Source organism: Microtus ochrogaster, chromosome 19, assembly GCF_000317375.1.
Source record: "Microtus ochrogaster isolate Prairie Vole_2 chromosome 19, MicOch1.0, whole genome shotgun sequence".
In the NCBI taxonomy this organism is placed as follows: Eukaryota; Metazoa; Chordata; class Mammalia; order Rodentia; family Cricetidae; genus Microtus; species Microtus ochrogaster.
In genome coordinates, this window is record NC_022021.1 from 42,815,098 (window position 1) to 42,827,028 (window position 11,931).

Here is an 11,931-nt window from a genome sequence, read left to right on the forward strand (position 1 = left end):
AAAAAAAAAAAAAAAAAAAAAAAAAAAGCCACAATGAAATGATATCACATACCTACTAAAACATCAACATCAGGAGAGGCTACCTAGTGATTAGATTTTTCAAAGACCAGGGGTCATATAAATTAGCACAATGCATTGAGAAGGGTGTGGCCATATAATTAACACTAACCGCGGGCTTCCCCTGTGGCCATCACACACTCCAGACCATATCCACAAAAGCAGGCGAGTCCATACACGGACCAAAAGACCTGCCCCAGAGTGCTAAGAGAATCAAGTTTCCCCATAACGAACAACTGAAAGCAAAAGACTAGACTCGGGGGTCCATACGCAGTCCAGGGACAAATAGTGATTCATTGGTTAAGTAGAATTGCCAGGTAAGCCTGCGCGCCAACAAGCCAGCGAGCTCCCTGTAACAGCGTACACGAACACATCGGCTGAGCCACATTGTATGCTGACAAGTACGTGAGTGTGGATAGTTCATTTGAACAACATCCAGTTTACGCGACCAGCAGGGATGTAGTCCGGATGCCGCTTTACTCGAGATGCGAGACTGGAGTCACTGAGCAGGTGCCAACTAAAGCGACGTTCCGAGCTCACAGCAGTGCTCTGCGTCTTGGCTTCGGTGGCCTTTATAACTTCATTCATCTTGAGAAACTCCATCACCTGCTTTTCTCTACTTTGTCATGCTGTAATCAATGTTCTGCTAGCTAGTTATCTGTGCTGGAAATTAAATCTAAGGCCTTGTGCATGACGACCACACAGTCTAGTACAGAGCCACATCCCAGCCTCGAAAAGTCGGTTTCTGCTTTTGCTTTTTTGTTGCTGCTGTTTCGAGACAGGAGCACGCTAGGTCGCCTAAACAAGCCTTAAGTTTACTGCCTCAGCCTCCTGAGTGCTCGGACTATTGGTCTACACCATCAATGCTTGTCGTGCTTAATTTTAAGTGTCCCCAAAATGTCCATTAGCTATTGTGTAAAAACAGTTGAGTGTGTAAGGAAAAACGTTCTTTCTTTGGGGATATGTAAATGGGCACCATGAAGGTGTTGACGTTACCTGGCATTTAAATTAGGAATCTTGGGAACTAGTGGGCTCCACAAATGTTCCCACTACCCAAGTCTCCCTCTCCTGATGGTGCCGGTGATGCCTGAAGCACCACACTGGCCCAGAATGGAAACGTGATTCCTGGCCATTTCGAAGGCTCTTGGCAAAGGCTCCCTGTGGGACTGAAAAGGTCAGGTTCTCAGGGCAAAGTTCCTTAGCGGGAAGGATTAAGTCTGCCTTATCCTGGCTGTTCTAACACAGCCTGTGTTGATCCCCCTGTAGATATGAGGGCTCATTAGTTAACGTCCGGGGAAGAGGGTCATGAAGACATTGGTATTGAGGATCTGAGACAATGCACCGAATTTAAACTCTGGCGGGTTCTCTTGCCGCCGCTTCGTTCTTGTTTCTCCCCTAGCTGGATCAGAGTCTCTGGTCACTTAATGCCTTTACCGCCCAAACGGGACATTTGACTAGAAGGTCACCGAGCTGGAGCTTTGTGTATGGTGAGTTGGTTTTAAATTTCCCTTTAGTACCTGGTAACTAACCACAGTCTCTAAAGCAGATCGAAGAACAGTACCACCTTTGGTAGGACATGGCAATGCTTTGCCACAGTATGTAATCTTAACTAGTTGTGCTGAGGAGTTACCATTCTTCACGTGCTCCCTGCCAGGGAACTTGTGTTTGGAGACCGACCCTCTTATTCCCTTGGTGCTAAACTTACTCAACCAGGCAACTGTGCTGCTTAAGCCTAGAACTTCTGGTTTTATTTTTTTCACACAGCATTGAATATAGCAGTGCATACTAACAAATAGTATTCTTTCATGGTGCCAAAAAACACCAGAAAAATTCTTTTCATCCAACTGGTCAGATGGTTGTTAAACAGGAAAGAAAATTATGTCTATTTTCTCAAATGTTTGGACAGGATGTGGTTTCCAATCAGAAGCGTTTTAAAATGTTCTGGGCAGAGTATGAAATCCGTGTCTAATTAACATGATACAAAAATGGAAATCTCCCAACTTACTTCCTCCTACTATATGGACACATTAGACATCTCCCAACATCAATTGCCCTAAGCATGATATGGCCAATGACAACGAAAGTTCCTAGTCACTCAGAAGCAAGAATAGCTGTGTACTCTGCCCTCCCTGGCCTTGCTCCACACCGCATACTTCAAAAACCAATGTTATCAACTTCCTTGAACTTCTTGGAAACAGCCTGAGGGCAAATGGCAGAGTCACTGCGAGCTTTTGTGTGCCAAATGTTATTCTAAGCACAGGATATATAATAGAAAGCTAAGACAGACACAACTGTTGGCTTCATGGAAATTACCCTCCAGAAGTAGCTTTAAGAGAACAACAAGAAGTTCAAGTTGACTAAGGCCCTTTGTACAGTTTTTTAGAAGACCTCGTTAGTATTGTACATGAAGTTTTATTCTGGTTTGGTTTTTGTTTTATTTTTCTTCAAGGCGGGGTTTCTCTGTACGACAGCTCTGGCTGTCCTGGAACTTGCTTTGTAGACTAGACTGACCTTGAACTCAGATGCACCTGCCTCAGCCTCCAGAGTGCTGGGGTGGACGCGGAGTTTGAAGAGAGAAAGGCAGCTCTCAAGGTTTTATTTATTAGTATCAGCATTTAATTTTGCTTCTATATTAAGTGTCTTCTGTCCAATGTTTAAAGGATATCGATTTTAAAAAAGCACATTATGCAAAGGAAACATCTTCAGGCATGAAGAACCGATAACCTCCATTTGGCTGTGACAGAGAAATATCATAAACTTTAATGTCTTTCCTGGAGAAAGCAAAAAGAGATGCAGATAGAAAATAATTCCATGTCACCTCCTTGGGTGAGGGAAACATGAGAAGTGGGGGTGCGGGAAGAAATCTGTGGCAGTTAACAAATCTAAGGCTTTGAGCACAGCAGAAATCAGATTAGAGGAGATGGGCTCACTTGAATCTTTTATTTGGTCTTGTTCATAGACAAAGATTAGCTTCATTCAGGAAGCATCTTGCTATGTTTTGTTTTGCCTATACAGTACAGAGGTGGCCAAAGGTGTCAGTTTGTTCCTGGGCTCATGAGTAGTTAACACAAGTGGTCGAGAATTTAGGGCAAAGCTGAATGAGGCCCAGGTGAGTGAAGATGGAATGAGGAACTGGGTAAGGCAAACAGATGGAAGCCCTCATTACAGAACCATTGTTCATTCCCTTGTGTGGCAGGAAAACCCTCTGAAGAGAATTCCAAAGTTGCTCTAATATTTGAAGTATGTAGCCTACTTTGAAGCTGGGGCCTATGTGATAAGAACTTGCTTAAATCCCATAATGTAATCAATAGAGTCTAATAATAAAACATGGGGAGGGGTAGCATAACTGAAAACAGTCAGATACAAATACTGGCTTTGAGTGGGACACCAAGCCTCTCATTGGAGACACGGGATCATCTGCAAGGCTACACACAAAGCCAACCATCATTACGTCCAGGGGAAATGTTTACTGTAGTTTGTCTTATTGCTGAGACAAGATTTTACCATGTAGCCCAAGCTGATCACAGACTCCTAACCCTACTGCTTCAGCCCCCTAATGCTAAGATTACAGGGGCCTTTGTGTCGTTTGCTTCGGATGAAACAACTGCCTAATAGCAAATCAAAAGAGTCCGTGTGAATCACAGGAAAGTTTTGCATATAGGTTGGCTAATCTTGACTGTCACCTTGACATACCTAGGATGAGGAAACTCAGTGAGAAATTGCTTCCATCAGAGTAGCCTGTGGGTATCAGGGTCCCACATTGGGGCAGCATCGCTCATGGTTCAGCCTCTACAGGTTTGTGTGTTCCAGGGTAGGGGCATGTGGATTAGAAAGGTTAGGCAGGAAAAAAAAAACCAGATACACAAAAGAAATAGAGATACAGAATAGAGTTGGGAGGGCAGCCCAGTGAATACTGAATCTACCTGCATTTACTTTTCATAAGCTTTATACACACTAATCCAAGGGTGGGGGAGAAGGCAAGACTTCTTTACCATGATACAAACAGTAATTACCTCTTCAATACCTGAAACATCAATTAACTATAGCCCGAATTAAATATTCTGTAGTTTAGGCAGGGCGTGCTGTGACCACACCTTAGGCCAAGCATCCAGTAGGCAGCCACATCCTGGGCCAAACCTCCTGCCATAACCTTGAAGGAGCACTGGGCCTGAACTCTAACCTTTGGTCAAGGTGGAACAAATTACACCCGTGGGCTCTGGCACGTGGGCACGCCTATAGGACATTTTCTTAATTACCAATTGATGTCGGAACGCCCAGCCCACTGCAGGTGGCACAATCCCAAGGCAGATGGGCCTGCAGAAGAAAGGTAGCTGACTTGAGCCTGGGGGCAAGCCATTAAACCGTTCCTCTGTGTTTTCTGCTTGAAGCACCTGTCTTGTGCTTCCGCTTTGGCTTTCCTCAACGATGAACAATAAACTGAGGTAAAAAGAAAAACAATGCCTGTCTTCTCCAAATGACTTTTGGTCGTGGTGTTTGTCACAGAAGGCAAACGGAGACAGTATGCCATCAAGTCAGAGCTTCCAGTCACAGCTGCTCGAGAACCCAGGAGCTAAAAAATTGTCCTCAGTAAATTTCTTTTTTACTTGGGCATAGTGGCACTAATCTGTAATCCTAGGACGCTTGCAGGTTTAGGTAAGAAGGTCACAAGTTCAAGCCCAGCCTGAGCAACATGGCGTAGCCTTGCCACTTGCTCAAAAGACAAGAGGCAGTGAGAGAAGGGGCAGGGGAAGGTAGAGGACAAGATCCTTCATTCTGTCCTGACATAGCTGGTAATTTGGTGCATGGCTGAGATGGGGAGGTAAGAATTTTGAGCAGTGTTTGACTCTGACTCTAAACATTTTATGTGATAGGATTTAACCAATGCTTATGTCTAAGGTGGTAATGCTTCTGTTGGGGTGCCATTCAGTTGGTTAAAGGAAGCGTCATTCTTATGACAGTATGACCGTCGTATTTATGGGATCTCTCTCACACCGTTATTTCAAAGCACAAACCACTGAAGGCAAAACCTTTCTTCTTTAAATATACATTCCCCAGGAGAGAGAGAGAGAGTGTGTGTGTGTGTGTGTGTGTGTGTGTGTGTGTGTGTGTGTGTGTGTTGGTGAATACTCACCCCAGTACTAAACAAAAGTTAGATATCATCATTCTTACTCAACTTTGGGACCGTATTAACTAATGTGATCTTGTCATCTCTCTTACGCCCTGTATGAGACTTGATAAATGTCACACTGGTGAGCAAGGTGAAGAAAGCAGGCTATATTTAACTTGATAGATGTAAGACGATGTCAGGCTGGGGACTTGAAGACAGGTAATTCTTCAGCCACTGCCTCCTTTGAGTACTTACGGATCATACAGTTCTCTGGAGATCACAATATTAGGAAGAAAAGCCTCTGAGTCAGGGTCTTTTGATCTATACTGTCAAACAGATCAGGTCGTCAGTTTGACTTAACTGTTATTAGCTTTATATTATTGCCTAATGGAACTAAACCCGAGTAAGGGTATACCAACTGACCTTATTCCCAAATGCCGCTCGCTAAATAAGAGCACGCTAACAAAACCCAGAAGGTCATTGTTAAATCAAGCTGATGATGTCATTTCCAACCTGCTGAGGACTCATTGATACTGAGAAATGAAAGATAAGTCGGGAAAATGTCGAAGATAAAAGGTGCATTTGATTTTAGAAGACAGGTTTGTTTTCACAAAGAAAATGAAGGAAGTGCCCTTTGTAACTCTAGGTCCCCTGGTCTCTGAGCACAGGAGGTGACATTCTGTTAAATGTGGTCTCTTCGTTCATGCAGAGGGCCTGGTGAGACAGAAGGAGAGAGGGTACTATTCCCGGATATTACAGCAGGTGCTTCACGTCCTCGGACCTTCAAGCCAGAGCACACTGCAACAAATTAATTTTCCCTTGGAAGCTGAATGGAAGCTCAGTGAAAAGAAAGGCCTGCCGCTGTTATCTTTTTAAATTCTGAGTCATAGTCACAGGCTAGTGGCCATCAGAGATCTCCGCCTTATCTATATTAAACTGAGAAAGGAGGAGGTGGGTGCACGGTGGCACACCTGTCTGGAATCTGAGCGTGCAGAGGGCTGAGGTAGAAGATGGGAAGTTTTAGGCCAGCCTGGGCTACCGTGTAAGACCCAATCTTTTATTAAAAACCACATAAATAAGAGTGGAAAGAGGAAAGGAAGGGGAAGGAGAAGATAAAAAAAAACCATTCTTTTTAAAGGTAGGTAGCTGGATTTGTAGCTTGAAAGTGGAGTATTGCCTATACCTGTTGAGGCCCTGAATTCGGTCCCAGCACCACAAGAGCAAAGGAGGGGAAAGTTCCCATCCGTTACTGCTAAGAGATGCTGCATGCTTATTCCTGTGATCCTCTCAGTCACTGCCCTTTGTTCCACTTAGATGACTCTCAGTCATGGTTCATGGTTAAATGACCAGTAGATATTTCTCTAGACAATTTTTCTGTTTTGTCATAAGCGCAATGAGTTGTTCTTGCCACCACATTAAAGGTTCACTCGGCTGGAAAAACTAGTGAAGCCCAAATCCCTGATTCTAAAACTGGACTGAAAAAGCTAACTCCCAACTGTGCTCAGAGGCAAGTTATAGGACAATTTAGACAGGCTGCCCCACACCAGGAACTTTCTAGCAGATTGGCTCAGTAGAAGGAAAAGGCTTGAGGTCTCAAAATACTTTCAGGAGATTGAACACGCTGGAAATGCTTCTTCGTCCTGGCCTGGCTAAAGCTACGAAGACTGAACAGCTGTGCTGTAACTAAATTTGTAGGCGAAGACACAAACACCTGTCTTCATCAAGAAATCACTTTCGACGGCATCCACACAGACAGCGTCTCACTGGAGCGCTTTTCTATCAGACGAACGTTTCCTTTTTTTAAGGAACAGATAGGAAAGCTCCCTGCATGGTCAGGTGTCCTGTGACACTGGGTATCACTGTCCCAGTCTGAAGCTACAAACCAAGTTGAAGCTAAAACCATCCACAAAACACCCACGGAAAGTAGCGTTGCTTCTGAGACAGCGTTTCTTGCTTGTCAAGTTTCCCAGGCGCACTCTTTTCTGCCCGCTTTCTATAAGGTGTATCCAGACTGGTCTTGAACACTCCCCCAGGGGGCTACCCACATTCATCAACGTCTTCAACTAAACTGAGTCAACAATTTCAGTTGAAAGTCAGAGAATCAGCAAAAGTCTACTACTGTGGATGGCACTTGATCCGCATATCAAAACACTGGCTCCACCTTGTTGCCAGTTCCCATTTCCCAGAAAGCAATGGAGAGTTCATGAAAGACCATTAATGGGCATATTGTTTCCACTCTTTGCCCCTACTACATCACAACATAAAGACTTACGGTATCACACATGCAGCCTTTCTGCTTGGTGCTGTGTTCCCACTGATGCCGGTGATGGTAAGCGTGGTCTTTAACTGGCCGCGTTCTGTATGCTAGTCACTGATTAAATGCATTGCATGGGTTATCTAAGAATCCTCACCATAACCTAGAGGATGGCATGATTAGACTGAGGCACAGACTCGGGAACTTATGTTCATTCAGCTTACCTATGAGCAGCAGGACTTTAACTCAGACTGTACAGTGGTTCTCAACCTTCCTAAAGCTACACTTTAAACAGTTCTCATGTTGTGGTGACCTCAATATTGAAATTTTCGTTGCCACTTCGTAACTAAGTTTGCTTCGAGGTTCCAGGAGGTTCTAGGATGCCAACCTGAATGAGCCCATGAATGCCTAAGGAATGTGTTAAGAGTTTCTAGTACATTTCCAGAGATGAAGAACCGCCCCCAAATAGACCTACCTGGAAACTTAGGTAACAGTGGACAGAAATTAATGAATTTGTATTAGGCTTGGAACTCCAGCTGAAGAAAATGGAGATGACAACCCATCCTTCCTGTCCCTCCCCACAAAAATCGACAGTGAAATCTCAAAATGAGTTTTAAAAAAAAATCTAGCAGAACAGGAAACAGAATATAAGTTTCTCCGTGTCGATAACTAACCCACCTAAGGGGCAAAAAGTCTGAAATGGCAGGTATACAAAGGGGCATAGAAGCAGCAATGGAACAATGCTGCAAGAGCTTCAGCAGCAGTTCTGTTGTGAGGTTTTGTCTATCCCTCCAGTCTGCTTTACTGGACGAGGCTTTGGTTATCGATTCCTCAAGACACATTCTGCCCTGGGTGGCTAACCATGTTTCCTTATCAGCTTTGTGTGAATGCAAAATACCACAGGAAATCCCCTGTGGAAAGAAGGACCCCTCAGCTCATAGTCCTGTTGGTTCAAGGTTAACATTAGGCAGCTCACAGTTTGGGGGTTTTGGACATCGGTAAGGACAAGAGACAACAATGACAAGGTACATGTATTCAAGTAAACCACTCACACCTGCAGGGAGCAAAAAGAAGTGGATCTGGGGTGGGGGAGGGCGGGAGGGAGGGAGGACACACAGGGACTCCCAGTGTCCTGAGGCGTGAAAGGAAACCCCTGGCTGAGTGAGGGGACTGTCCTCCTCCTCCCACCATTCACACTTCTAAGAGCAAGAAGAGACTTCTAAAAAAGGCAGAGAAAATCTTTCCTAGAAGAGGCAAGTGTACTGAGTCTGTTAACTCTTCACACTGTAAAAAACGTGTGCTCAAAGTGATTTCAGATGTGTCTAATTTCCACCTGCCTCCTGGCATTCAGCTAGGACCTGTGCTGCTACAGTCTCCACCAAGCAAATAGACTGAGTCAGAGAGATCACATGACTTAAGTCCTGTGATTTGTGTCTCAATGACCCTCCGGTATCTATAACATTGATGTATTGAGGTCAGTAGAGCAGTGGCAAAGGTACAGCCTTTTAATTCCAGTCCTGCATCCAACTACTGCAGACTAAGCAAGCACATTACCTTAGGTAACTTCTGCCTCGTGTGAAATGGCTGCACGTAGGTGACTTTTGTTGCAATAATTTCCCTTTGTGCAAGGAGAATATGTTCTTAGGCCCACAGTGGTGCCTGAAATGGCAGGTGGTACCAAAATCCAAGCACATGCGTATCCGTGATAAAGGTTAATTTTATATAAAATGACACTAAAAATAGGACTTTTGTATGACCCAGCTAGCTATACCACTCAAGCGTATGCCACAAAGACTTTTAAGTGATGAAGCCCATGTTCCTTGCAGCTGTATTCACAAACCCAACACGTGGGATTAGTCCAAGGGGTCATCAACAGGTGCATGAATTAATGTGTTACATATATTTGAAGGAATTTTTTCCAATCCTAAGAAATGAAGTCATAACATTTTTAGAAAAATGCATGCAACTGGAAATCACCATGTTGATGAAATAAGGCACTCAGACAAATATCGAGATTTCCACTTGTCTATAGGACCTATCTTTAAAATTATAAGGATATGCCAGGAGGTAGTGGCACACACCTTTAATCCCAGCACTCAGGAGGCAAAGCAGGCAGATCTCTGAGGCAAGCCTGGTCTACAGAGCAAGTTCCAGGACAGGCTCCAAGGCTACAGAAAAACCCTGTTTCAAGAAACCAAAAATAAATTAAATCAAATTATAAGGACCTGTATGTACAGAAGATTGTTTATAAAGCAGGCAGGCACAGTAAGAAAAACAAGGAATACAGTAGAACGCTCATAATACACAGAATAGACATGAATATGCATGCATACTTCACCACCACCATTCTCTCTCTCTCTCTCTCTCTCTCTCTCTCTCTCTCTCTCTCACACACACACACACACACACACACACACACCTTTGCTTTTCTCATAAAGAAACATTGTACCAGGCTTTTTCTTTTAGGCCACCAACCAGCTCCCAAATCATGACATGGAGACTTACTGGTTTTGAATGCTCGGCCTAGTTTAACCTCATTTCTGGCTAGCTCTTTTAAGCCGTTTCACTTTTCCTTTTGCCTTGGGATTACTACCTTCTTACTTCTGTATATCACTGCTTTTCCACGTCCAGCTGCAGACTGCCTGGTTTCTGGTCACTGGTGTACCCCTTGGTCTCTCTTCTCACTCTTTCCCTTCTCCCGAGCCTAGATTCCTCCCCCTTTTTATTTTCTCTGCCTACCAGCTGCACCTCTCCTTCTCCTGCCCAGCTATCGGCTGTTCAGCTCTTTATTAGACCAATCAGGTGCCTTAGGCAAGCAAGGTGAAATAAATGCAACACATCTTTTCATAACTAGACAAATTCAGCATAAAGAAAAGCAACACACCCTTACACAGTTAAATATCCTTCAGCGTAAACAAATGTAACACATCTTTGCCCAATTAAAATAATATTCCCCAACAGAACACTTCATGGCAATGGTTCTCCACAGTCATAGCACTGCCGCTCTTTAATACAGTTCCTTATGCTGTGGTGATCCCAACCATAAAATTATTTCATTGCTACTTCAAACCTGTAATTTGCTGCTGTTATGAATGATAATGTAAATATCTGATATGCAAACCCCAACGGGTTCACAACCCACAGGTTGAGAACCACTGCTTTATGGCTTGTCTTCAGGGTATCAAAATTGTCCATATTGCTTTTGTGCTTTGGAGTCATCATGGAAACTCAGGGTTTCTTGAGCACAAGCCCTGCCATACCTGGACCGTTGGTCGGCTAAGGGACTGGCAGGTGACATACATAGTGTGGCTGCAGACACCAAATATCAGGGGAGTCAACATATTCCCCAGGATGACCCAAGGTTAAACTTAAAAGAGTTGTTTGTCTCTTTATAGTTTTTCATGCCGTATTTTCAGATCACTGTTGACATCAGTAAATGAAGCCACAGAACCCCAAACTATATATAAAGAGGACTGTACTTCTGTCATTGTCCCAACAGCCATCTTTAGTCATAGTGGCTTCATTGCAATATCATTCTCCCAGTCTTAGATTGGAAAGTGGTAATTAATGAGAAATCAGGCGAGGAATCTTTGGAACACTCAACTAAACTAAGTAATATTTCACTTTGAATCATTACCTTTCACTCTTCCATTGATTGTTTAGCTGTGAAATTGAGGTAAGCCATCCTGATGAGAAATATCCTTCCCTGCTCCTCCAAGCCCAGTTACAGGAAGATCCAGGACTGTCCCGTACTTTGTGAGCTCTGGTGAGGCAGGGGAACCCAGGGAAAATGGAAAAGCAGAGACAGAAGATCCATACAGAAAAACAAATGGCCCTGAATATCCAAAACAACACTGAAAGGCGAAAACAGATTTAGAGGATGCATTTCCTAGATTCAAAACTTCGTACAAAGGTCACACACAATAGTACTCAGCTGAGGGGGTAGCTCAGGCGTGGAACGTTTGCCTGATGTATGTGGGAACCTGAATTCAATCGTCAGCACCACAGAAATATTTATTTAAAAGATTATGCTACCAACATACAGGTATCCAAATAAACCAGTAATGCAGAATTAATAGCACAGACATAAACTAAACAATGATCTATAGCCAGTTGCTTTTGGCAAGGTGTGGTGGTTTGAAGGGAAATGATCCCCAAAGGGGGTGGTGCAAACCATAATGTGTTAAGGGCATAGTATCGAGAAGCTGATGCTACGATAATGTGAACAAGGAACATATGCCACAAAACAGGATCGGAAGAGAGAGAGAAGAGGACCAAGCAAATGGGCAAAGGCCCTGAAGATGTGACTCAGTGGCTCAGAACTTCCCAAGCATGTGTAAGACCGTGAGTTCTAGGCCTGAGTATAATCACTCGGTTGATCAGGGCAAAGAGTTTAAACTGGTCTATAATCCCAGAATTTGAGCGGTGAGTTCAAGAAGATTATGAGATCAAGGCCAGCCTATCTACACAGTGAAAATCTGGGAGGAAGAAAGGGAGGGAGGGAACAAATGAA

The 11,931-nt window shown here is 43.8% G+C and overlaps 1 long non-coding RNA gene across 3 annotated transcripts in view; it reads left to right on the plus strand.

Annotated features, from left to right (window-relative positions):
• The window catches only part of LOC101989197, a 16,975-nt gene extending 5,296 nt beyond the window's left edge, over positions 1-11,679 (plus strand). Inside the window, exons 2-3 of one of the 3 annotated variants that reach the window (XR_258509.1) lie at positions 9,486-9,488; positions 11,669-11,679. This is a non-coding gene — a long non-coding RNA (uncharacterized LOC101989197). Of the gene's footprint in view, positions 1-3,166; positions 3,171-4,783; positions 4,787-9,485; positions 9,489-11,668 lie in introns of all 3 variants that reach the window. The other 2 variants (XR_001229123.1, XR_258510.1) reach the window with 2 other exon arrangements.
• Positions 11,680-11,931: the final 252 nt, after the last annotated feature.